A 23389-nucleotide genomic window follows, 5' to 3' on the forward strand; every position below is an offset into this window, starting at 1 on the left:
TTAAACCCTAACTGTAACATAATGTTCAGCTGTTCTAAGGACACATTCTGAGTCATAATAATGGCATTTAGAGGCCACCAGTCTACAGCATTGTGACCTTTTGAGAACCATAACTTCATTGTGTGTAACTTGCTCCTACTTTCCAATATCTAATTTTATTATCATTATAAATCATGTTCATTTTTTGAGGAATTTAATTTTCAGGTTACCATAAATAAAAAACTAAGTTATTCTTTGGGGTTATAACAACCAGTTGCCCGTGAAGTCAAATAAAAAGAAATTACAGTCAATGAAAGAGTGCAGTAAATATCTTAACTATTCTTTCCCAAGATTAGAATTATTTCACAATATGATAGAATATTAAGCAAAGTAAAAATATGTATGTTGGCTCACATACAGGGCCCTGCCCATCTTTGTAAGCCCAGATGGCTACTGATCACATTTTTAAGATCAGTGAAAAGTAATCTCAAGTTTCATTTGATTTAAGCTGAAGAGAATAAACAAAAACAATGAATAAGTAGAAGGAAATTCTGAGATATGAAGGTTTTGGGGGGAATTTACTCAGATGACTTTGAAGGGAATGATAGAAACTAGTTTTCACTTGTCCAAGGTTTTATTTATTCTGCATGATTCAGGTTCATTGTAACTTGATCCATATGCAGTCATTTGTCTATCAATGTGTATCATCATTTTGGCTTGTTTTTAATGCCCCCTTCTTTTTAGAAATTAGAAAATACCTGGGCTCCATATTGGATCTCTATGGGAGATTACCAATTTAACATAGCAGTAGTTTATATTACAAAGCTGCAATAAGAGCTCTGTTGACTGAAAATTCAAGAAGTGAGTACATGGTCAAAAGGGTCTCAGGTATCTCATGGATGGTAATAGCCTACACTGAGCTTTCTTCAGATTTCTAGACATGTCAGTAACCGAGAACCTCGTAGTAATAGTAATACTAATTATTGATAGCAATTTTGGCACAATTTGATAAAATGTGCCATATTTCCATTCCTATAATTTGTTTCATATATTTAGTGCCTGTGGTAAGGCATTTCTCAAGTGTTCTATGGATACTTATGAATACTTTTGTGAGGTTAAAATGTAAAAGTAGTTTATTGTTTTAGAGAGTTCATCTTGGTGGTTAGTATTGTGGGAATTTCACATGAAGTTTTCTATCTGGCCATCAATGTGTTGGTATATTCTTTCCCAAATGTTGGTTTACCATAACAGAAACAGTCCAGATATTGTCTCAAGGAGAAATTTGGCATGATATACAGTGTATCTGTAAACAATCAAGAGCCAATGAAGCAAATTACAAAATTGCCTTTGGATGTTTATTACATATGGCACCTATGATTGTATCAAGAAAATTAGAGGGAACATAATAGTAGTTTTAAAATATCATTACATGTGTTGAGGTAATTGGAGACATAGCTAAGTGTCATAGACAGAATTGTAAAGTCATTACTATACATAATGGTTTATTTTCTTTTTCTCTCTCTTTCTTTCATAATGGTTTAAAGAAGTGATTTGGCCAAGAGGATTGGATGGGTTATTTTGCTTAAATATAGTTTTCATTCAAGACTGGAAAATGCCATTGCTACTTACCTACATTCATTGGAAGTTATTTGGATTGATTGTTTTCTTCATTTAAAACTGTGATTATGTTGGATACACTCTTATTTTAGAAGTTTTAGGTTAGAAAAGAAAGGATGACATATTACCCACTAGGCTTTAAGACGGATTTTACTTAGTTTAATCCTGAAGCATACTCATATTTACTAAAACAAATCAAGATCTCAGCAAACTGGGACTAAAAGAGAATATCTTCAACTTGATTAAAAAATTTACAGCTAGCATCATATTTGGTGGTGAGAAATTAGATGCTTTCCCACTAAGCTCAGGAGCAAGGCAGAAGTGTCCTTCTCACTACTCCTATTCAACATTGTGCTATAAGTCCTTGCTAGTCCCATAAAACAGAAAAATAAAAAATAAAAAAAAATTTAAAAAGGACATCTAAAGTATACCATTTAGGAAGGAAGAACAAAACTGTCTTTGTTGACAGATGACAGGATTGTTTATGTAGAAAATCTCAAGGGATAACAACAACAACAAAAAATTCCCAGAACGAATTAGCAATTTTAGCAAGGTTACAAGATACAAGGTTAATATACAAAAGGCAAATACTATATACTATACACCAGCAATGAGCAATTGGAATTTGAAATTGAAAACACAGTACCATTTGCATTAGCATTACCAAAGAGAGGGATCCCTGGGTGGCGCAGCGGTTTGGCGCCTGCCTTTGGCCCAGGGCGCGATCCTGGAGACCCGGGATCGAATCCCACATCGGGCTCCTGGTGCGTGGAGCCTGCTTCTCCCTCTGCCTGTGTCTCTGCCTCTCTCTCTTTCTCTCTGTGTGACTATCATAAATAAATAAAAATTTAAAAAAAAAAATTTTAATAAAAAAAAAAAAAAAAAAGCATTACCAAAGAGATAAACAGGGAGATATGACTGACATCATGTAGGGAATTGTAAATCAAAACAATAAGATACCAGTATATACCTATCAGAATGGCTGAAACCCAAAATACTTAACATCAAATGCTGGTGAGTATGTGGAGCAATAGGTGATGGGAATGCAAAATGATACAGCCTCCCTGGAAGATAGTTTAGCAGTTCCTTAGAAAACTACACATAGTCTTATCATACAATTTAGCAATTGTGCTGCTCAGTATTTACACAAAGGAGTTGAAAATTTATGTCTACATATAAACCTGCACATGAATACTTTTTTTAAAAATTTTTTATTCATTTATGATAGTCTCACACACACACACACACACACACACACACACACACACACAGAGAGAGAGAGAGAGAGGCAGAGACATAGGCAGAGGGAGAAGCAGGCTCCATGCACCGGGAGCCCGATGTGGGATTCGATCCCGGGTCTCCAGGATCACGCCCTGAGCCAAAGGCAGGTGCTAAACCGCTGCGCCACCCAGGGATCCCTGCACATGAATACTTATAGCAACTTTTTACATAGTTGCCAAGACTTAAAAGCACTAAGGTGTCCTTTAGTGGGTGAATATATAAACTGTGGTATGTTCAGACAATAGAATATTATTTAGTGATAGAAAGAAATGAGCTATCAAGCTACAAAAAAGACACAAAAATGCATATGGCTAAGAAAAAAAATTCTAAAAATGTTGCATCCTATATGATGAAGAGGTATGACATTCTGGAAAAGCTTCAGAGACAGAACAGGTATCATGTTATTTTAGGGTTTCAAGGAGAGGGAGGGAAGGATAAATACGGAGAGTACAGAGGATTTTTAGGGCAGTGGAACTTATCTGTATGATACTGTATTGGTGGGTACATGCTATTCATTAAACATTTTTCCAAACCCATAGAACATACAACACAAAGAGTGAATGCTAATGCAAACTTTGGACTTTAGTTAGCAATGATGTATGAATAAAGCATCAATTGTAACAAATGTAGCACACTAATAGAAGATGTTAATAACGGGAGACTCTACTTACTGCTCAATTTCCTATAAACCAAAAAAGCGAGAGTGTGAAATTACTTTTTATTTGAAGATGCCTTATGTAAATTTTGAATATTATGTATTTTTTTAAAAGAACAACTTTATTGAGGTACAATTGATATACAATGCTTAAGGTGTATAATTTGATGAGTTTGGACATATCAAAAACCCATGATACCATCACCACAGTCAAGGTAAAAGACCTATCCAACATCCCCAAAGCTTCCTTGTGTCCTAAATTTTTGTGTACAGTAAGAACATCTACCTTCTTAATACATTTTGAAGTGCATAATACCATATTGTTAACTATTGTAGGCACTATGGTGTACAGCAGTTTGTTGGAACTTATTCATTTAGTGTAACTAAAACTTTATATCATTGAACAATTCCCCCTTATTATTTTTTAACAATATTCCTTTTAATGTCCAAAATATATAAGAAATTCATACAACTCCACAGCAAAAACAAAACAAAACAAAACAAACCCAAATGGAACCTATGGAATGGGAAGAAATATTTGCAAACCATATATCAGATATGCATTGTTTCTCGACCCTTTACAAAATCTTGTTCTGTGTATTATTGATTGATTTTTCATTTTGACTGAAATGACAAAAAAAAAAAAAAAAGTTAAGCCCTCACACATTTCAGTGAACTCACAAAGGTAGCAGAGAATTGCTACTTAATTCAATCATGCCTTTTTGTATGATTCAACATCAAAATGCAATTGTAATGATAGCCTTGTTTAGTAAAGTGAAGATAGGAGTTTGGAATGATTTTGATTGGTAGAGTAACCAAGCAATTTGGGTCCAGTTCTGGTTCAACTAAATTGCCATTTCAAATCAATTTTCTGGTCATATTTTAATTGAGTTTGACTCACCACATGCAGTTTTTGCCATATGCACTTTGCAATGAACCAGGACAAATTCCAAAAGGAGCTGGTGCATCTCAGCTGTTACAACTCAAGTTCAGTTGAAACGTAACACGATGAAAACCTTTCCACCTTTTCAGAATAGTTTCTTTTTTTTTCATAATAGTTTCTAATGCCTGAATGATTTTGTATAATTAGCCAACTGTTTGGGAATTGTCATGTAACTCCTCATTTATTTTAATGAAATTTTAAAATCCGTCTAGTTAGCTTTCATGTGTCTTCTCTGTCTTCTTAAACTTTTCTTAATGATTCTTAGATTTCTGTGATAGTTTTGAATCAAGAGCAGGATTTCTTTGTTTGCTAGCAATTGAGTCAGAGCTGCCTAAGGAAATGAGATTTTCAGAAGAGTCTTTATGATATCATGTTTTATTTCATTAATTGTAAAAATAATACATTCATAAGATGATTGAACACTGGGATTTTTTTCCCTTTTAATATAGGACAACTGGTCTTCTAGTTTCTACATAGTATATATATAATTATTAAGAATTATACCTTTTTGTTCTTTGAAGAATGTCACATAATCTTTTTAACAACATATTTACCCATCAATTTACTCATCCACACTTAAATAGAATAATTCCTAAATGTCATGGGTTGTTTCAAAGAACTTAAAATATCTTAGGATCTATGGTTGATAAAGCTTGTGAGAAAAATCACCCTATACATGAACAAAGCAGCCTTGTAAAATAAAATTGTTTTGGCAATCCTGTAACACAAATGTAAACCTTTAAATCAAGATAATTGGCACTTTTTGTGTTACTTGATTTTTTTTTTCATGTGAAATTCTCGAAAGAGAATTTACAATGTTTGGAACTAAAAACTGAACATATACCTATATATGGAATGGCGATCCCCTCAGCATATTTTTAAACTGTAAAGAATCTTGCCACATTTGAAAAAAAGGTCATTTTGTTTTCGTTCACACCATCATATGGGCTGTAGTCTCCTCAAAGCATACAGCAAATTTCCATTTATGTAAAATCGAATGTGTACACCTATGTAGTTCACACTCATGTGTGAATATATTCCATTTTAAATGGGTTTCTAATACATTTATTAAAAAGAATTGGCAGTTTTTAGGAATAATTATACTTAAGCTTTGAATAAATTCACAGTGGCCGACTTCACAATCCTAGTCTAAGCGTAAGGCTTGGGGACATCCACTGGGGGGCAGAAGCGCACCGGGAACGTGCCCCGCCCCGCCCCCCGGGCCCTCCCCGCGCCCAGCCCCGGGAGGGAGCGGCCTGGGCCAGGGGATGCTGGCGAGGAGACCGGCGGATGCTCTGACGGCGGCCCGTTGCCCACCAGTTGTTTACTGGGGCTGTGTCCGGGCGCCCCGAGCCGTGCTCCCCCACCTGGGATCCCTGGTGGTGACCAGGGCACGCTCGCCAGATGCCCGGCCAAGGGAGACGCTCCAGCCTCCGGCTACTGGGGCTTTCCCGGAGAGAAGCTGAGGCGGCTGTGCCCGAAAGAAATACTCAGTTCTTAGAATTACTGGTCCCCTGGTGAGTGACAGGGCCCAGAATCCCCTCGAGGGGTCCTGCTTTTGTTGCTATTTAATTGCACAGTTTTTGGGTTTTTACATAGCCGTTTAAGGGAGGATTAAGGAACAAAAAGAATGCCAATTTGCTTTTGTTTGTAATGCTTTGAAATGGAAGGGGAAGAACAGGCAAGGAAATATTTAACTTTTAAGAGAACCCAGAGACTGAATTCATGTCTTTCTCCCTTGACCTATCCGATGAGAAACCACTGGAAAGTTAATGGTTTGTATCATTGGCATTAGGGAGTGGCATTGTGATTCTGGTAAAGTAGGCGCTGCTGCCAAGCTCCTGACTTGACTTGAGGTGGCTTGCCTAGAGGTCAAGACCCATGAAAGAAGTGACAGACTCTGAAGCAGGACTTCCTACACTACAACGTGCATGGGAATCCCCTGGGAATCTTGCTAAAATGCAGATTCTGAATTAAGTCGATATGCCAGGCCTGCTGGTAAAGTCCTGGCTCTGCACTCCAACCCCACACTTTCAAGCTCCGCCTTGCATAGCAGGGGCTGGACTCTGCCATCACACTTGTGCATTGCCAGCTGGCTCCACGCCAGGCTTTTTCAGCTGGGTCACTAGGGGGAGACTGCAAAGCCAGAGGGAGAAGGAATGGGGGCTGCTTGCTGCCCCCGTGGGCATCACCTTAGAGATGCTGATGCCATCTGATCTGTCAGCACCACTTCCTTCCTGTGGCAGCAACTCTCGAGGTGAACTTCATCATGCCCTTGAGGGACCCCCAGCGTGGGCCAAGCAACCCGCCCCCCCCATCAGGGATTTCCACCTCTTTCCTTTATTTCCCTGACCCTAAAGGCAGTAGCTGCTTTCCCCAGTTCCTTATCACCCCAATATACTAGAGCCCTATTTCTGCTCTTTCAATTACCTAGTTGATAACTTTAATGATTTTATTTAGTTACTAATTAAAAATATATTTTAAAAAGTAAAGTGTAGTTGACATACACTATTATATTAGTTTCCGGTACACGAGATAGGGCTTCAACATCTATATACATTGTGAAGTGAGCGCCACTAAATCTAGCTATTGCCTGTCCTCATACAAAGTTGCTGCAATACTAAAAGTATATCCCCTCTGCTGTACATTGCATCCCTGTGACTTCATTATTTTCTAACTGGAAGTTTGTACTTTTTAATCTCCTTTTTGTCCATTTTGCCCATCCCCATAGTCCCCTACCGTCTCTAAATTGTTCTTTGTATCTATGAGTTGTTTCTATTTTGCTTTGTTTGTTCATTTGTTTTTTTAGATTCTGCATTTCACTGAAATCAAATGTTATTTTTTTCCTGTCTAATTTATTTCACTTAACATAATACCCTCTAGATCCATCCATTTGGTACAAATTGCAAGATTTTATTCTTTTTTATGGCTGAGTGATATTTCATTATACATATGTGTGTATGTATATATAGTGTATATATATACACATATATGTATATGTGTGTAAAGTGGATAAAGAAATGACAGCATATATATATATGCTGTATATATTTATATATATGTATATATTTATCCACTCATATATATGCTGTCATTTCTTTATCCACTCATCTATCGTGGGTACTTAAGTTGCTTCCATATCTTGGCTATTGTAAATAATGCTGTGATGAACATAGAGGTGCAAATATCTTTTTCAGATTAGTGTTTTCATTTTGTTCTTACGTCATATACAAAAATAAACTCAAAATTCATTTGGTGTAAGAGAATGGTTCAGTTTCATTGTTTTGCAAGTATTTGTCCAGATTTCCCAGCATCATTTATTAAAGAGACTATTTTCCCCATTGTATATTCTCTCCTTTGTCAAAAATTAGGTGACCATATAAGCATGGGTTTCTTTCTGTGCTCTCAGTTCAATTCTGTTGATCTATGTGTCTGTTTTTGAGTCAGTACCATGCTGTTTTGATTACTATAGCTTTGTAATATAGTTTAAGATCAGAGAATGTGATACCTCCAGCTTTTGTTCTTCTTTCTCAAGACTGTTTTGGCTATTCAAATTTTTTTTTTGTTCCATACAAATTTTTAGACTATTTGGTCTAGTTTTGTGAAAAACACCACTGGTATTTTTTTTTTTTTAAGATTTATTTATTTATTTTGGAGAGAGAGGGAGTGCAGGGGGGAGGAGTAGAGGAAAAGGGAGAGTTTTAAGCAGACTCCATGCTGAACACAGAGCCAGACACAGGGTTTGATCTCATGACCCTGAGATCATGACCTGAGCCAAAACCAAGAGTTGGACACTTAACTGATTGTGCCACGTGCCCTCAAACATGCCACTGGTATTTTGATAGGGGTTTCATTGATTTTGTAGATTGCTTTATGGACATTTTAACAATATTAATTCTTCCAAACCATGAGCACAGTGTATCTTTCCATTGATTTGTGTTGTCTTTAATTTTTTTTCACTAATATACTGTAGTTTTTAGAGTATAAGTCTTTCACTTCCTCGGTTAAATTTATTTTCAGATATTTTATTTTTTAATAGATTGTAAATGGGATTATTTTCTTAATTTCTCTTTCTGGTAGTTAATTATCAGTATATAGAAATGCCAGAGGTATCTATAATCCTATGATTTTACTGAATTCATTTATTCAGGTAGTTTTTTGGTGGGGATTTTTCTATATACAGTATCATGTCATCTGCAACTAGTGACAGTTTTACTTCTTTTTTTCCAATTTGGTTGCCTGTTTTTTCATCTTATCCACTTGCTTGGCTTGGACTTCCAACATTATGTTAAATAAAAGTGGTGAGAGTGGACTTTTTTTTTTTTTTTTTTAAACAACAAATGACTGGTTTTATTTTTCTCACATTAAAAAGTCTGGAGGTCAGCAGTCCAAGGCTGGTAATGCAGCCGCATGATGCCCTCAGGGACCAGATCCTTCTAGCTTTCTGCTCTTTTGTACTTTGTGTGTGGCCTTCATCCTTGTCACTATATAGTAGCTATGCCACCTCTAACATCATGTCCATGTTCCTTCCATGGTTTCTGTCAGCCAGTTTCAGGTGGTTGCTGGGGACTCCTGTGGTTCACACTGTGGTGGTAGTTCACACTGAGCTCAACCCAACCATTGGCAAAGGCATTAGGTGGTGTTTTGCATCAGCCACTGAACTTGGCTTCTCCGGGTGCTGTTCCCATAGTACACAACCTCTCCTCTGCAGCCCTAACAGCGAACACCTTATTCTGTTCCAGATTTTAGAGGAAAAGCTGAAAGCTTTTCATAGTTGAGTAGGATATTAGCTGTGGGTTTGTCATATATGACATTTATGAGTGCTTATCATAAATATTGAATTTTATCAAATACTTTTTCTGCATCTACTGAGATGATTATGTAATTTATGATTTTCACCCTTCTTTTTGTTAATGTGGTACATCACGTTGATTGATTTGCAGATATTGAACCATCCTTGAGTTCCTGGAATAAACCCCTCTCTACTGTGATGTATGATCCTTTTAATGTATTGTTGAATTTGGTTTGCTAAAATTTTGTTGAGGATTTTTGCATCTGTGTTCATCAGGAATATTAGCCTGTAATTTTCTTTTTTTTGTGGTGTTTTTGTCTGGTTTTGATAACAGAATAATGCTGGCCTCATAGAATGACTTTGGAAGCATTTCTTCCTTTTCACTTTTTTGGAATGGTTTGCAAAGGATAGATATTAACTATTTAAATGTTTGATAGAATTCACCTGTGAAGCCATCTGGTGCTAATCAGTTTTGTTGGGAGTTTTTGATTACTGATTCAATTTTACTAATAGTGATCGATCTATTTAGATTTTCTATTCCTTTAAAAAATTTTTTTTTTTTTTAGATTTTCTATTCCTGATTCAATCTTAGCAGATTGTATGTTTTTGGGAATTTTTCCATTTCTTTTGGGGTGCCTTATTTGTTGGTATGTAAGTATGTGGTGGTCTCTTGTGATTCTTTGTATTTCTGTGGTATCAGTTGTAAGTTTTCTTTCATTTCTGATTTTGTTTATTTGGGCCCCTTTTTTTTCCTTAATGCATCGGGCTAAAGGTTTATAAATTTTGCTTATCTTTTCAAAGAATGAACTCTTAGTTTCCTTTATATTTTTATTTACTTATGTAGTCTTTATTTCATTTATTTCTTCTAGGTGTGATAGGGCAGGGAGCTACTGGAGAAGGGCTCTGGCTGGAGCAGGTGGGCTGGAGCAGGTGAGTCTGCTGGGGAACTCTGGGGCTGAGCCAGTGCTGCTAGTACAGTACATGAAGAGTGTCAGAAACAGCTCCTACCAGTGTACCAGTGCCAGGCCAAGTGGGTGGAAGGGGAATGTAAAAAAAAAAAAAAGTGCCTGCCAGACCTTCCATCCCCAGAGAATGTTATAACAGGTCCCTGCCCCTTTGGCATGTGCCCTAAAATTTGTCAGTGATTCTCCTTCATGTGTAACCCAGGTACTTTTCAGACTGCTGCCTCTGCACTGGGTCTTGGAGTAAGTGAAGTTGTGCATGTGCCCTTGAAGAGCAGAGTCTTGGTTTCTGACTGTTCTCTGGCTCTCCTGGACATAAGCCCTGCTAGTTTTCAAAGACAGACATTATGGGGTCTCATCTTCCTGGTGCAGCTCCCCTGGGCTGGAGAACCCAATGCTGGGCTCAGACCCCTTATTTGTCACAATCACAATATTGTGATATCCCTTTCATTTGTAGGTTGCTACACCAGGGGTATGGGTCTTCAGTGTGTGTTTTCTTTATATCTTTAGTTGTGTGAAATCCTTTCTGTTAATCTCAAATTTTCAGAGATAATTGTTTTATATGTAGCTGAAGTTCTGGTTTGTTTGTGGGAGGAGGTGAGGATCTTCTCACTCTGCCATCCTCATCTTATCTCTAGGTAACAAATCTTTACATGAAATTCCCAGTGTTTAAATATATGATATGGTTTCTGTCTCCTACATGGACTCTGACCAGTGCTGTAGGTCTGGGATAGAGTGTAAGATTCTGCATTTCTGATAAGCTTCAAGGTAATGCCCACTTGCTGGTCCATAGTCCACAGTTTTAATAGTGAATAGCTAGAGAAATGATTTGCAACATTTAGCTGCATAGTCAAGTCACCTGAGAGCTTTTGGAAACTACCAGTGACTGGATGCCACCCTGAGTGAGTATGACTTAGTTAACTTGAGGTGTGGCCTAACTATTGAGTTTTTAAAAGTCTTTCTAGATTACTCTAATGTGCAACCAGAGTTGGGGACCTTTGTTCTAGAGTGGTGGTTCTTAACCAGAGACAATTTTGTACACACACCCCTCCCCCATTAGGATATATTTTTTTATTTTCACAATTGGTGGTGGGTGCTACTGGGATCTGGGGAGGAGAAGCCAAGGATGCTACTAAGCATCCTATAATGCACAAATAGTCCTCTACAACAAAGGATTATTCCACCCAAGATATCAATAGTGCTGAGGTAAAAAAATCATGATCTAAAAGATGTGACAAGGTCAGCCCAGTTCATCTCTTTATCTGTTTGCTTATTCATTCAGTAAATATATTTATTGAGCATCTACTATGAGCTTATCTCAGTGTTGAAGACTACAAAAAAAAATTGGGAGCCACATGTTCTCAGAGGGAATATTAAGAGAACCTTAGGAGAGAGAAGACAGTCCTATAATGTGCTTGTTGGATAAAGATGCATGTTTTGTTTGTTACTTTTTTGGGTCCTGAATTTAGCCTCATGTATTCAAGGTCTGATTATTAGAGTATAGACATTTTGGTGGGGAGCATTATTCTTCCTACTACAGGGCCATAATGTATAAGAGTATGAAAAATACAGCTTTATGATAAAACATTCTGCTTCAAATATATCAAGTAGCCTTGAAGTGCTTAGATGTACTAGTGGATCAGGCTTAATGTCATGTCTCATGTGTCTTTAAGCCTCAATTTGAGGATTGTTTTTGCTTTCTATTAACATGGAAATCCATTCATAGGTTTGAAATGTCTGCAATAACTGTGCCACTTTCTATTTATTCTTTCCTTAAGAGCAATTAGTATGATACTGTAACATGGAATAGTAAAGTCAAATCAGCATTATCTTTAAACACATAAAAGCCAAAAAGGAAACAAAGTGAACCTACTCTTTTCAGAAAAGAAAATCTACACTTCCTGCTTCAGAGATTGTTCCACCTCTCTTGATGAACATTCTTTTTGTCTCCAGTCTTATTATATATAGCATTTTATGAGGTTGTGAACATTTGTCAAGCTTGCATTTCCCTTTAGAAAAGTGCATGAGCTCAAGGATCATCAGCTTTGACCACTGCTGTAACTCTATGAGAAAAGTAGGGGTCATTCAGTTTTCATTTGGGAAAAACAAGATATTAAGTTGTATAAAGAAGGTCAAATGGTTAGTAAATTTAGACATACCAATGTAGAAAATTATGTAAACATTTTGAGTTAACTTGTATTTGTTGAGTACTTAATGTGGGCTTAGCCCAGTGCCAAGTGTTGGGGAAATTCACAAGTAGAGGACCACGTACTAGCCTTATGAAACTTAGAATTTTGTTTGGGAGGTAAGATGGAAGTGTGCATCCATGTGCATGTGTGTGCATGTCATGTGTGTTTATATGGGCATGTGCAGTTAGATATCAGTATTATACCTGTGTATGTGCCTTTGCAAGTATGTGTCTGTGCTTCCAGGTGTTTGGGCATGTGTATGCATGTGTGCACATGTTTTTGTGTGTGCACATGCTAGTGTGTGTGCATGTGTATGTGTAACTGAGCTTTAGTGGTAGTGGAGTGCTCAAATGGATGCACCTTTGAATCAAGCTGACCTTTCCTCAATTCATCTTTATGGATATCCTCTTCTCTGTCTTATTTTGAATATGTCCTGTTAAAACTTTGCATGAAATCATACCTTGGCTTAGTTATTAGCTTAAACACTAGGATGATTTGTGATTGGCCAGCTAATTAGGACTTATCAAGGGAGACTTTAAGTTCTTTGCTCTTTTTGACTTTTCTGTTTCCTGAAACAGATTGACCTAGTGGAAATCCAGATTTAATTAACTGTCAATATAAAAGCCTTAGGGAAAGGCAAAAAAAAAAAAAAAAAATCAGCATTGCTCTTTTCTTTTCATGTGAGAGTCAAGAAGGGAATAATGTGTATGAAAGGAAGAAAAGAGTTAGGAAACTGTGTTTGAGAGATTAGCAAACTTTATTGCAAATAGTGCCTTTGGGAGAAGGTGGGCTAAGAATGAGAGTGGAGTCAGTGGGGAGCATGGCCCTGGAGGAAGGGTTTAGAGAGTGGGAAGAGCACTTGGATTTGCTCAATAGGGAACAGGAAGCCTTAGGAGTTTTCAGTTACATACCACATGACATGAATACTTCAGAAGGTTTTACACTAGTTTAATAGATGTCATTTTCTGGGCATGTGTTTCCTTCTTGTTGCCCTAACAAAAAATGAGGAGATTCTACCTCTCCTTTAATACAAACACACACACACATATTATTCTGTAAAGGAATTGTACTTATATTTTAAAACTAAGAATTCCTTGTGTTGTGAGGTAGACTGTTCAGAACAAACTCCATCCTCAGAGTTCTATCTTAAAGACAATAGGATTTTAAGATCCTTTACAGATCTAAAATATACAAAGTTAGTATAATGTTAAAAAGAGGTTAAAAGCCTGACACCTTAGTTAATTAACACTCTTGAAGAAGAAGCTATTTAAGATCATGATTAAGAGCTGGAAAACCCTTGTGATGATTTCAGTGAACTAGAACACAATTTTATTGAGTTTTTATCCTGTGCCAGGCTATATGCTGGGTGCTGAGTGGGCAGGAAGAAGGAGATGAAGGAGGGCAGATAAAAAGTTAATAATACCTGGCACAAAAAGACACTTAGTAAATATCTATTGGATGAAGGAATGAATGAATGGATGACTCCCTGGTATTTATTGATTCAATTTGTTGGAGAGGGTGAGGGGTGGTGCTAGGGGCAGAGGCACTAAAATAGAAATGAACAGAGATGAGATAAGTGGTTCTCAACATTTGGCTGCACATTCAGATTGCCTGGGACCTTAAAAAAATTCTGAAAGCCAGATGCCACTCTAAGTGAGTCTGACATGCTTTGAAGGCAAGGGAAAGGGGAGGAGGGAAAATTGTGTCCATGGACCCCAGAACTTGGAAAAGCAAGGCATATTATGGAAAAGGATAAGTGTAGTTTCATCTTCTTATCTTAGCCAGAAGATGAAACCGCTGGACAGAATATAAACAGGTTGGTGGAGTTCAGTTCCTGAAAGACCTGGGCTGCCATAGTAATGAGCCATTGAAAGCTAAGGAATTATGGCCACTCTTGTTTTTACTGTTTGATATCGCCCTCTTTCTCTTTTTCTCTCACTCTGCCCCTAGCTGAGGAGGTAGTGTGTGTGTGTTTGTGTGTGTGTATCCCTGCTCTGTCTTCCTGAGATTAGATCTCTTTTATTGGAATTTTTGCGTTATGGCACATTTTTCAGCAAGGCTTCTTTATTTAAAACATTGGTTCCTGCTACAGATAGCTACTCACATTTCTGTATGGTTTTCATTCGTCTTTTGGAGACTGGCCTTCTTTCCTTATTTGTGGTCCCCTCACACATCACCAACAATCATGCCTGTTTTTCTATCACTGAGCAACAATGACAGAAATGATTTTGGTCTATGTCTTTGGTACGTGTTCATTGTAAATACCTGTACAATGTAGGAAAGCCGAAGAAGAAAACAAGAATTATTCATAATAAAACTCTTACGCTGTTAGCATCGTGGTATATTTCAAGTATGCATTTGGTTCATGCCTATACTTACTTATTTGTGAAGTTAGGGGATGGCTTGCCAGTGGGTTTTTATTTTCCCTCTTAATTTTTTTTTCTTGTAACCTTGGATTATGAGAATTTATTCTCATGATTGAATATTAGTTAAAAAACATTCTGATGACTGTGTATTGTTCCAACAAATGGGTTCACAATGATCTTTTTACTGTGGTCCTTTGATGGACTTTGTTTGTTTCACTTTTATAAAAAATGCAGTACTGAGACCCTCACCCCAAAATCTTTATGCTCATTCTGACCTCCCTGGGACAAATACTTAAAAGGGGGATTTTACTAGGTTTATGTCTTTTATCTTTGAAGATCTTTTATGCAGATTGCTAAATTATTTTTCAAAAATTTTGAGCACATTTCATTGAGTGTTAAAATGCATTATTTAACTTTATAGTTGATTGAAATAGAAGTTTCTCCTGACCTACATGGAAAATTTTATAAATAAGAAGGATTAATCCAAATAATTACATCTTTGCCGAGGAGGCCATGAGAAGAACGTTTACATGAATAGGCTATTATGTAGCCTGCTAAGTGGATATAGCATATTCTTATTTTTTATAGTAATGAAGGGGATCATTGACACAAATGATTTTTAAGAACCTGAGTTCATTAACTCAGTGGCCCCAGAGTAGGTTTGCAACATGTTTTTGGGTGGCAAAGGAATCTTATTTACTGAGTAAGGAACGATCATTTTTGCTGGAGGAACAATATCATCCCGGTAACCTGTGCACAGACAATAACCTCTTTTGCACAATAATTAAAATCAATTTATTTCTTGGGAAGCCCTTCTATGCTGAAAATTGTGTGAGGTTAACAAGTCTCTGGAATTGGTTTATTTAATTCAACACACAATCAATGCATCTGGAAGAAGGCTTCATGCTGTGCAATGTTCTGCATGCTGGTCTGACCACAGAGGATCTTTCCCACCGTAAGTTTGTGCTGGACACACTTTGAACCATTTAGATCATGTATCTGGCATCCAGGGCCCTTCTCTCTGCACATGTTTCATAATAGTAGAACAGTAGAAATATGGCTCTAGTCTTTGTACCTTTGCTTGTAATTTTCTTTTTTTCTCTGGGAATATTTGCTCTAAAATTATTTTCTTTTATTATGGGAAAACCATGTGTGTAAGAAACAATAAAATCTTATTTTAAAATGAAATTTACCACCAACTCCCAATAGGAACTAAGCTTGTTTACCCTTTCCAGCTTAAAATTTTCTAAATTTTTTTCTTTCCTTCAGGGTTCCATCAAAATCTTCATTGATACCTATAATTGTAATACAGTTTTGATGGTAACCAATACTAAGGCTTTCTGAGATGCTTCTCTAATCTGGGAACACAGACTTTGTGTGTGTGACCCCAATCAACAGTTGCTTATTTGGCACGCCTGGAACTGTAATTTGAAGGCACCAGGGCTTTTAGAATTCCTCTGAAAATACTTAGAATGGAAACTTACCACTTAGAAAACAGCAATTCTAAAAAACCACTCACGTCATCTTCCAAAACAACAGTGAAGTTATTCAGTTTTAAAGATTTTCTAAGAGTTTCTAGAATTCAATATTTCTCCCTTTCGAACTTCCAGATTGTTGTTATTATTATTATTTTTTTACCATATCCTTCTTGTGACAATTGACTTTTTCTTGTAGTATTGGAGTTATTTAATTATAGGCTTTATCTGTTAAGTCTAGGTGCCATCTAATTCACATTGGTGCTCAGTCTCCCACATGTTCATGATCAGTTAATATAGGGGTTGGATATCACTTTTAATTCTTAATTTTCAATCTGTGTGCTGGAGGCAACCAGTCAATTCACAGGCCCTGGAGGTGCTTCTCCAGACTGGCAGCATGAAGTTAACAGGGATAAATAAGGAGACAGGTAAGTTAATAGAGCAATGGTAAAACATTCTCTTGGCCCATGATGAAGAAGAATATTAGCAGAATAGAACATTTTATTTTTATAAAATTCTGGAAATATTCTTGAAGTCTAGAGCTCACATAATGAGTGCTTTTTTAGGTTGATGATGCTGACTGTGGTGGTTGGGGGTGAAGTTGCTTTCTTACTCTCATACCACACTATTTACATAAAAAATCCTGTTTCTTAGTATACTCCCATAGTACTTACCATGTGTGCATTAAATGATAAATGACTTTGTAAACTGTTAACTTTGTCAATGTTAGTTGATAACAAACTCATAAAAGAACCTCCTTTGATTTTTTTAAGTGATTAAATGAACACAGCTTTATTTTGCACCTGAGGTGTGTGAATCACCTTTAAGTATTTCCAGAATTTTTCCTGCACAACCCTAGAGTTATCAAATCTGGCAATAGAAACAGGATGGTTCTCAGGAGGGCTACATCAGAAAGGAGTGGCCTCTGGTTTTTTTTTTTTTTTAATTTTATTTATTTATTCATGAGAGAGAGAGAGAGAGAGAGAGAGAGAGAGGCAGAGACACAGGCAGAGGGAGAAGCAGGCTCCATGCAAGGAGTCCGAAGTGGAACTCGATCCCGGGACTCCAGGATCATGCCCCAGGCCGAAGGCAGGCACTGAACTGCTGAGCCACCCAGGGATCCCCCTGGCCTCTGTTTTATTGCCATGAGAAAGGCCCTGCTGGCCCCTACTGTAGTGATCAGAGATTCCAAGAACTGCAGCAAGGCCCAGGCAATGAGGCAGCAGCCACCAAGTCTACAAACAAGTTACTGAATCCATGTCAGCCTCATTCTATTGCCACTAATTTCTAGCTCAGGGTCAGGCAACTTCATTCTCATGCCTGAGCATCATTTATTTAAGAACTAGGAGATTAAAGTATTTTATTACTATTTCAAAAGGAAAAAAAGAGAAAAGACAGAGAAGGTGTTTAGGGAGGTGTTTAAGGAGGTCTGGGAGGTTCTAGTACAGGTTCTGTTAGTCAGCAGGCATTGGTGTGACATGTAATTGCTGCCATTCCTGGGCCTCAGTTTCTTCATTTGGATTATGACCATGCCTATTTGGCCACAGCAAAGAGGATCTTATAGTCCTAAAACAGATTTGAGCAGGCTTTGTAAAACATACAATGCTCTATGCATGCACAAATGTGTAGTTTATATTGTGCATATCTGAAGGGAGGGGAAAAGGGAATGGGGGAAAGAAAAGCCTCTCAGGCCATTATCAGGAGTTTGGATCATTGTGGGGAATGGTGGGAGTGCAGTGATTATGGACTCCCCCAAAGGCAACACATATTGAGAGAATGAGAGGACAAAGAATGATGTTCTTATAAAAATGAGCTGCATTTCCTCTTCATCTCCAACCCCCTGCTATCAAACCTCCTGCTCCTTTTTGGCTTTTATGTAGGGATGTGTCAGCAGGAATGCTTTTTGAGATCATTAAGCATAAACCCCAGGCAGTCATTTTACAGTTTTTCAAACATCCCACCGTTGTTTTAGCCTGCTCACATAAACTGAATAAGGCCAATCTAATGCTCAAGGGAGAGGATAGTGGAGGTAGGAATTGGGGAAGGGAAGATGAAAGTTTCTGGTGCTTGTTTAATTCCGTGCTTGCCAAGTAGAAAATATACAAAAGAAAATTGCAATGTAAGTGGCGCACAATATCCAAAATTGTTTTGAAATAAAGTCCAGATTTGAAGGACATGATGTGCCACTTTGAACATTACCATTATTTTATGCACCAAAAAATAAAAGATGCTCAGAGGTCTTTAATTTTGACCAGAATTTTAAAAAACTTATGGAAATTAACAAATAATAATTTGAGTAGGATGTCTATTGCCTTTGTATAATTAGTGCAAATATCACTTCTTTTTCAGGACTATAAATATAAGTCTGTGCCTTATTAACCACTTCATATCTCATCTGAATTCACAAATCATTATTTTCATTGTTATAGTCCACATGCTTATCTGTAACTTATTCAGTGTTCTCTGGTTTTCATTTATTTATTTTTTAGATATTTATTTATTAGAGACAGAGAGAGAGCATGTGCACATGAGTGGGAGGGGCAGAGGGGGAGAGAGAATCTTAAGCAGACTCCATGCTGGGCACTGAGCCCAGCTCAGGGCTTAATCTCATGACCCTGAGATCATGACCCGAGCTGAAGCCAAGAGTTTGGTGCTTAACAGACTGCACCACCCAGGTGCCTCCAGTATTCTCTGGTTTTAAGAAGAATGTTTAATATCGAAAATGACTTACCTAAAAGGTGGTAAGAAATTGTATGTGGAATTCTAAGATCAAGGCGTTTCAGGACATTTTTAGAATCTGCTATGCATTTGTAAAATATCTACATAGTTTGGCATATTTTTATGAGTTAATGTGCTGATCTTAAAATACAGTGCATATGGTAGGTGTTATACATACATAGTAGTGATAATAAAAATACCTTTTGATTAAATGACAATGCCTGTTAGAATCATGCTAGCTGTGGTAACAAACAAGTCTCCAAGTGTATAACGGAGCAAAGATTATAGAGGCTAATTTCTCATTCAGACAAAGTTCAAAACAAGGAATCTTGATTGACAGCAGGCTTTCCTCCGAACTACAGTTGGGGACCTATGTTTCTTCTGTTTTAGGGCTCTCCCCTCTTTAACAGTCATTTTTCAATTGCTGGGCTCATCTCCTTCAAATCAATGGAAAGGGAAAGAGCATGGAGGACCATGCACAGAAGAACTCTAGGGACCAGGAATCATGCAATAGTTAGACCTCGGATCATGTCCCTAGAAGAGGAGGAAGCACGTTTGATGAAGAACTAGACAATCTCTGCTACACTCGCACGTTGTTAGCTCCCTATGAGCATTGGCTATTAATATTCTCATATCGAAAGTCAATGTACAGCTCTTATAACCCCTTTGTATTTTAGGTGATATGAAAGGTTATTTATTTATTTTTGCTAATGCATGTTGTACGAGACTCAAGATTAGTAATCTAGACTCCTATTTAGAAGAGGAATTGAAGAAGATGTTTATAATCCTCAGTTCCTCAGACTAAGGTCAAGCTTAAATTAACTGGATTTTAAGTAACTATGTACATTCAGCCTGAGCGGTATGCTCTGGAAAATATATAGATGTGACTGGGTGAGTAAGTGCTATTAATAGTTAACTGAACAAAGGAAAAGAATGGCAAAATTATTTCTTTTTCTTTAATATAGTTTGAGGTAGATAATCTTTGTCAAACATTCTCTAAAGAGAAAAATGATTCCTAAAATAAGGTCAATAAAGCACTTTCAATGTCCTTTTTTTTTTCATTTCCTTTAGAAGCTATAGATGAAAATATTACATATAAGTAGAAACTTCCCTATCCATCTATCTATTGCTTCTTTTCTTTTCTTTTCTTTTCTTTTTCTTTTTTCTTTTCTTTTCTTTTCTTTTTTCTTTTCTTTTCTTTTTTTTCTTTTTTCTTTTCTTTTTTCTTTTCTTTCTTTTCTTTCTTTCTTTCTTTCTTTCTTTCTTTCTTTCTTTCTTTCTTTCTTTCTTTCTTTCTCTCTCTCTCTCTCTCTCTCTCTCTCTCTCCCTCCCTCCCTCCCTCCCTCCCTCCTTCCCTCTACCAGATAAGGTTCAAGTACTCAGGTACTTTTCTTTCTTTTTTTTTCAGGTACTTTTCTTTCAAAGGAGAGCAGCCATTCTAGCATAACTAGACATAATGCATTGCAGCTAGAGCAGGAGTTAGCAAATGTTTTCTGTAAAATGCCAGGTAGTAAATATTTTAGCCTTTGTATGCCATACAGTCTCTGTCACAACTACTCAACTGTGCTTTTTCCGTGGGGAGGCCCCTTGACAGTATGTAAAGAAATCATTGGCCTTGTCCTCAATAAAACTTCGTTTACAAACATAGGCAGAAGTCTGGATTTGGTCCATGGCCTCTATTTTTCTGACTCCTGGTCTAGAATGTTCAGTACTTTCTAAAAAGGGTACATTTTCTAATTTTATATTAGATGTTTGTGATATTTATAAAGCTGATTTCTCTCTACAGAGTTAGAAATTTTACTTTCAGTTTGATTTTTGATGAGAAGAATAACCATGACCTAAGATAGCATTGACTAATTCACTATGTCTTTTGTCATCAGCATTAATGAAGCGATAAATCATAGTTGAGTTGGCATATTTTGTTAGAGAGCAGGCCTATAAAAGCTATTGGCTACCCAGAGTAAAATTGTTTTATTAAAAGCACTTGGAGAAAGGCTTCAGCGATGGCTAAGAAAGAATTCATAAGGCTTTCATCATTAATGAAAGGTTAGTTCTGTGTATTTGCTTGATTTTTCTTCACAGTGGTAGATGGAATTTAATTTTTATACCTCAAAAGCTTTGCACTATGAGACCCTGACTAGCATACATAACTTTCTTTAACGTTTTCAAACTATCTAGGAGAGGATTATTTCCTAAAATGTCATCAACAAGTAGAAGGCAAATATAAACAACCTTGTGTGCCTGGGAGAAGCACAATAAAGAGACCCAAATAAGTGATACGGATGGAAACAGGCCTCCCGTTCACTAAATTAAGATGTAATGTGTCATATGTGGGAACCATGAGTATAGAGTCTTTTTTAAGTACAGGGCTTTGGAGTGATGATACCTCCTGCATTTGTTTATGTAACAAGTGTTTTTGAAGTAGAATGTAGACTCCCTTTGCCCTGGGGGTGGGGAGTATAATTGTTTTCCTTGGATCAGGCTCTTCTGGTAGGTGGGGTAGGGAGGGAAGAAGGGAAAAGGACAGTGTCTCTTTCTTGTTTGGCTCTGTTACAGTCCTTGAACTGCTAGTTTCTGCTATTTTTTGTTGTGACAGACTAACACTGACTAACCTTTGGCGACACATATGAGAAAGGCATCCAGATTCTGGCTCTTCATGAAGAACTTGCATGCATTCTATTATCTCTTTCAACTTTCCACTTAGCATCTGCCCTGGCAGTGCCCTCCAGAGCCTTTTGTGACTGGGATCCCCATCAAGAGCTGTGAGACATCCATGTGATGCATGGCAAACTCACACATTCCTGTTTTTTCCAAGTAGTGTATGGACTGCTTCACTGCCAGCCCTGTCTCAGCTGTGACATCTAACTCCAACTGTGCTCTTCACTTGCACAAATAAGCACAATGGGTAAATCCACAAGACCTCTGTGTAAGCAGATATTCACTATGGACTGAGACACCAGCCTCCCCTTTGTTTAGACACCTCAGTCCTCTGAGCAATTCTTCTAGAGTTTCTCCTTCATTGGATTGTGAAAGGTACCTCTCCTTCCCTGTGTGTAGAGAAGAGAAAAGACTCCATCAAAAACCACTGATGGCTCCTGGCAGCAAGAAAGTCCCTCAAAAACTCTACATCCTGTTTCAGTATCTTGTACTAAGCAAATGGTGATGGTGAAGGATAAAAGTGGAGAGATTAGAAATATTGAGGAGAAAATACTTACAGGACTTGGTGATTTGATTATCGTCCATTAGATATAAGGATTAAAGGAGAAGAGGATGAGAGAGGAAAACAATAGGATTAGATTGGGAGTTCATGTATCACAAATTCAGTTTTGGATGAGTTCTAAGGGCTATGCTGGTGTTCAGATGTCAATGTCACATGGGGAATTAGTTACATGTACAGTGGACCCTTGAACAACATGGGTTTGAACTATGTGGGTCCACTTATATGTGGATTTTTTTCCAGTAAATACAGTACTGTAAATGTATTTTCTCTTTCTTATGATTTTCTTTCCTCTAGTTTACTTTATTGTAAGCATATAGTATATAATACATATACATGATATATGCTAAGTGACTATATTATTGTCAAGGCTTCTGGTCAACAGGAGGCTATAAGTAGTTAAGTTTCTGGGGAGCAGAGTTATAAACAAATTTTCAATTGTGTGGGGGGGTTGGCATCCCAAGCCCCCACATTGTTTCAAGGGTCATCTGTACTTTAGCAGACAGATCATGAAGCAGGTATAAATTTGTGAATCTTATGAATAAAATCTTCAAAGGAGATGGTAGAGGATGAAAAGAAGAAAATGTCTAGGGTTGCTCTTTGAGTAACTCTAATGTTTAATGGTTGGGTAGATGGGAATAAGCATTCCAAGGAGACTGAAAAGAAGAAACCATAGAAGTAGAAGGAAAACCAGGACATGGTTTCCAAAATGCACAAGATGCTTAAGTCAAAGGGAAGTGATGAGAAAAGGAGTGAGTGGCAGAGGGGTGACTTGTGGGTTATTCTATTTATGTTGCTCCTACTGATGCATAAAGACATTAACCAAATGGAAATGCAAATGGAGACATTATGAAACTCTTGTAGATTTATTTGGGGTGTTCATGTTGCTAAATAAAAATTTATTTCAGCAATTTGCTTCCCATGTGTGTTATAATCAGTTCCAGAGAGACTTCATTTATCATAAAGACAATGCTTTATGTATCACAAGGAAAACATTACAAACTAAAGAGTTTCTCATAGAGGAATATAATTTTATTCCTTATAGGTTTTTAAAAAGTATGTATGTGTGTATGTGTACAAGTGGTTCTCTTTCTATAGCCAATGTTATCATCTGTTCTTTCTTCTAAGGTTTCTTCTAGTATCTCTTATGCTATACACTGGGTTAATGCTCGAATATCAGGAAAATGTTTAAATA

General features: G+C 37.2%; 1 protein-coding gene across 1 annotated transcript in view; it reads left to right on the top strand.

Moving 5' to 3' along the window:
- Positions 1-23389, top strand: part of COL21A1 (collagen type XXI alpha 1 chain) — a 242758-nt gene that overhangs the window by 33509 nt on the left and 185860 nt on the right. The window contains exon 6 of the mRNA XM_072832540.1: positions 10137-10197. The gene's annotated coding sequence lies outside the window, so the exon portion shown is untranslated. The remainder of the gene's footprint in view (positions 1-10136; positions 10198-23389) is intronic.

The sequence above is a fragment of the Canis lupus genome, chromosome 7 (genome assembly GCF_048164855.1).
Source record: "Canis lupus baileyi chromosome 7, mCanLup2.hap1, whole genome shotgun sequence".
Classification (NCBI taxonomy): Eukaryota; Metazoa; Chordata; class Mammalia; order Carnivora; family Canidae; genus Canis; species Canis lupus.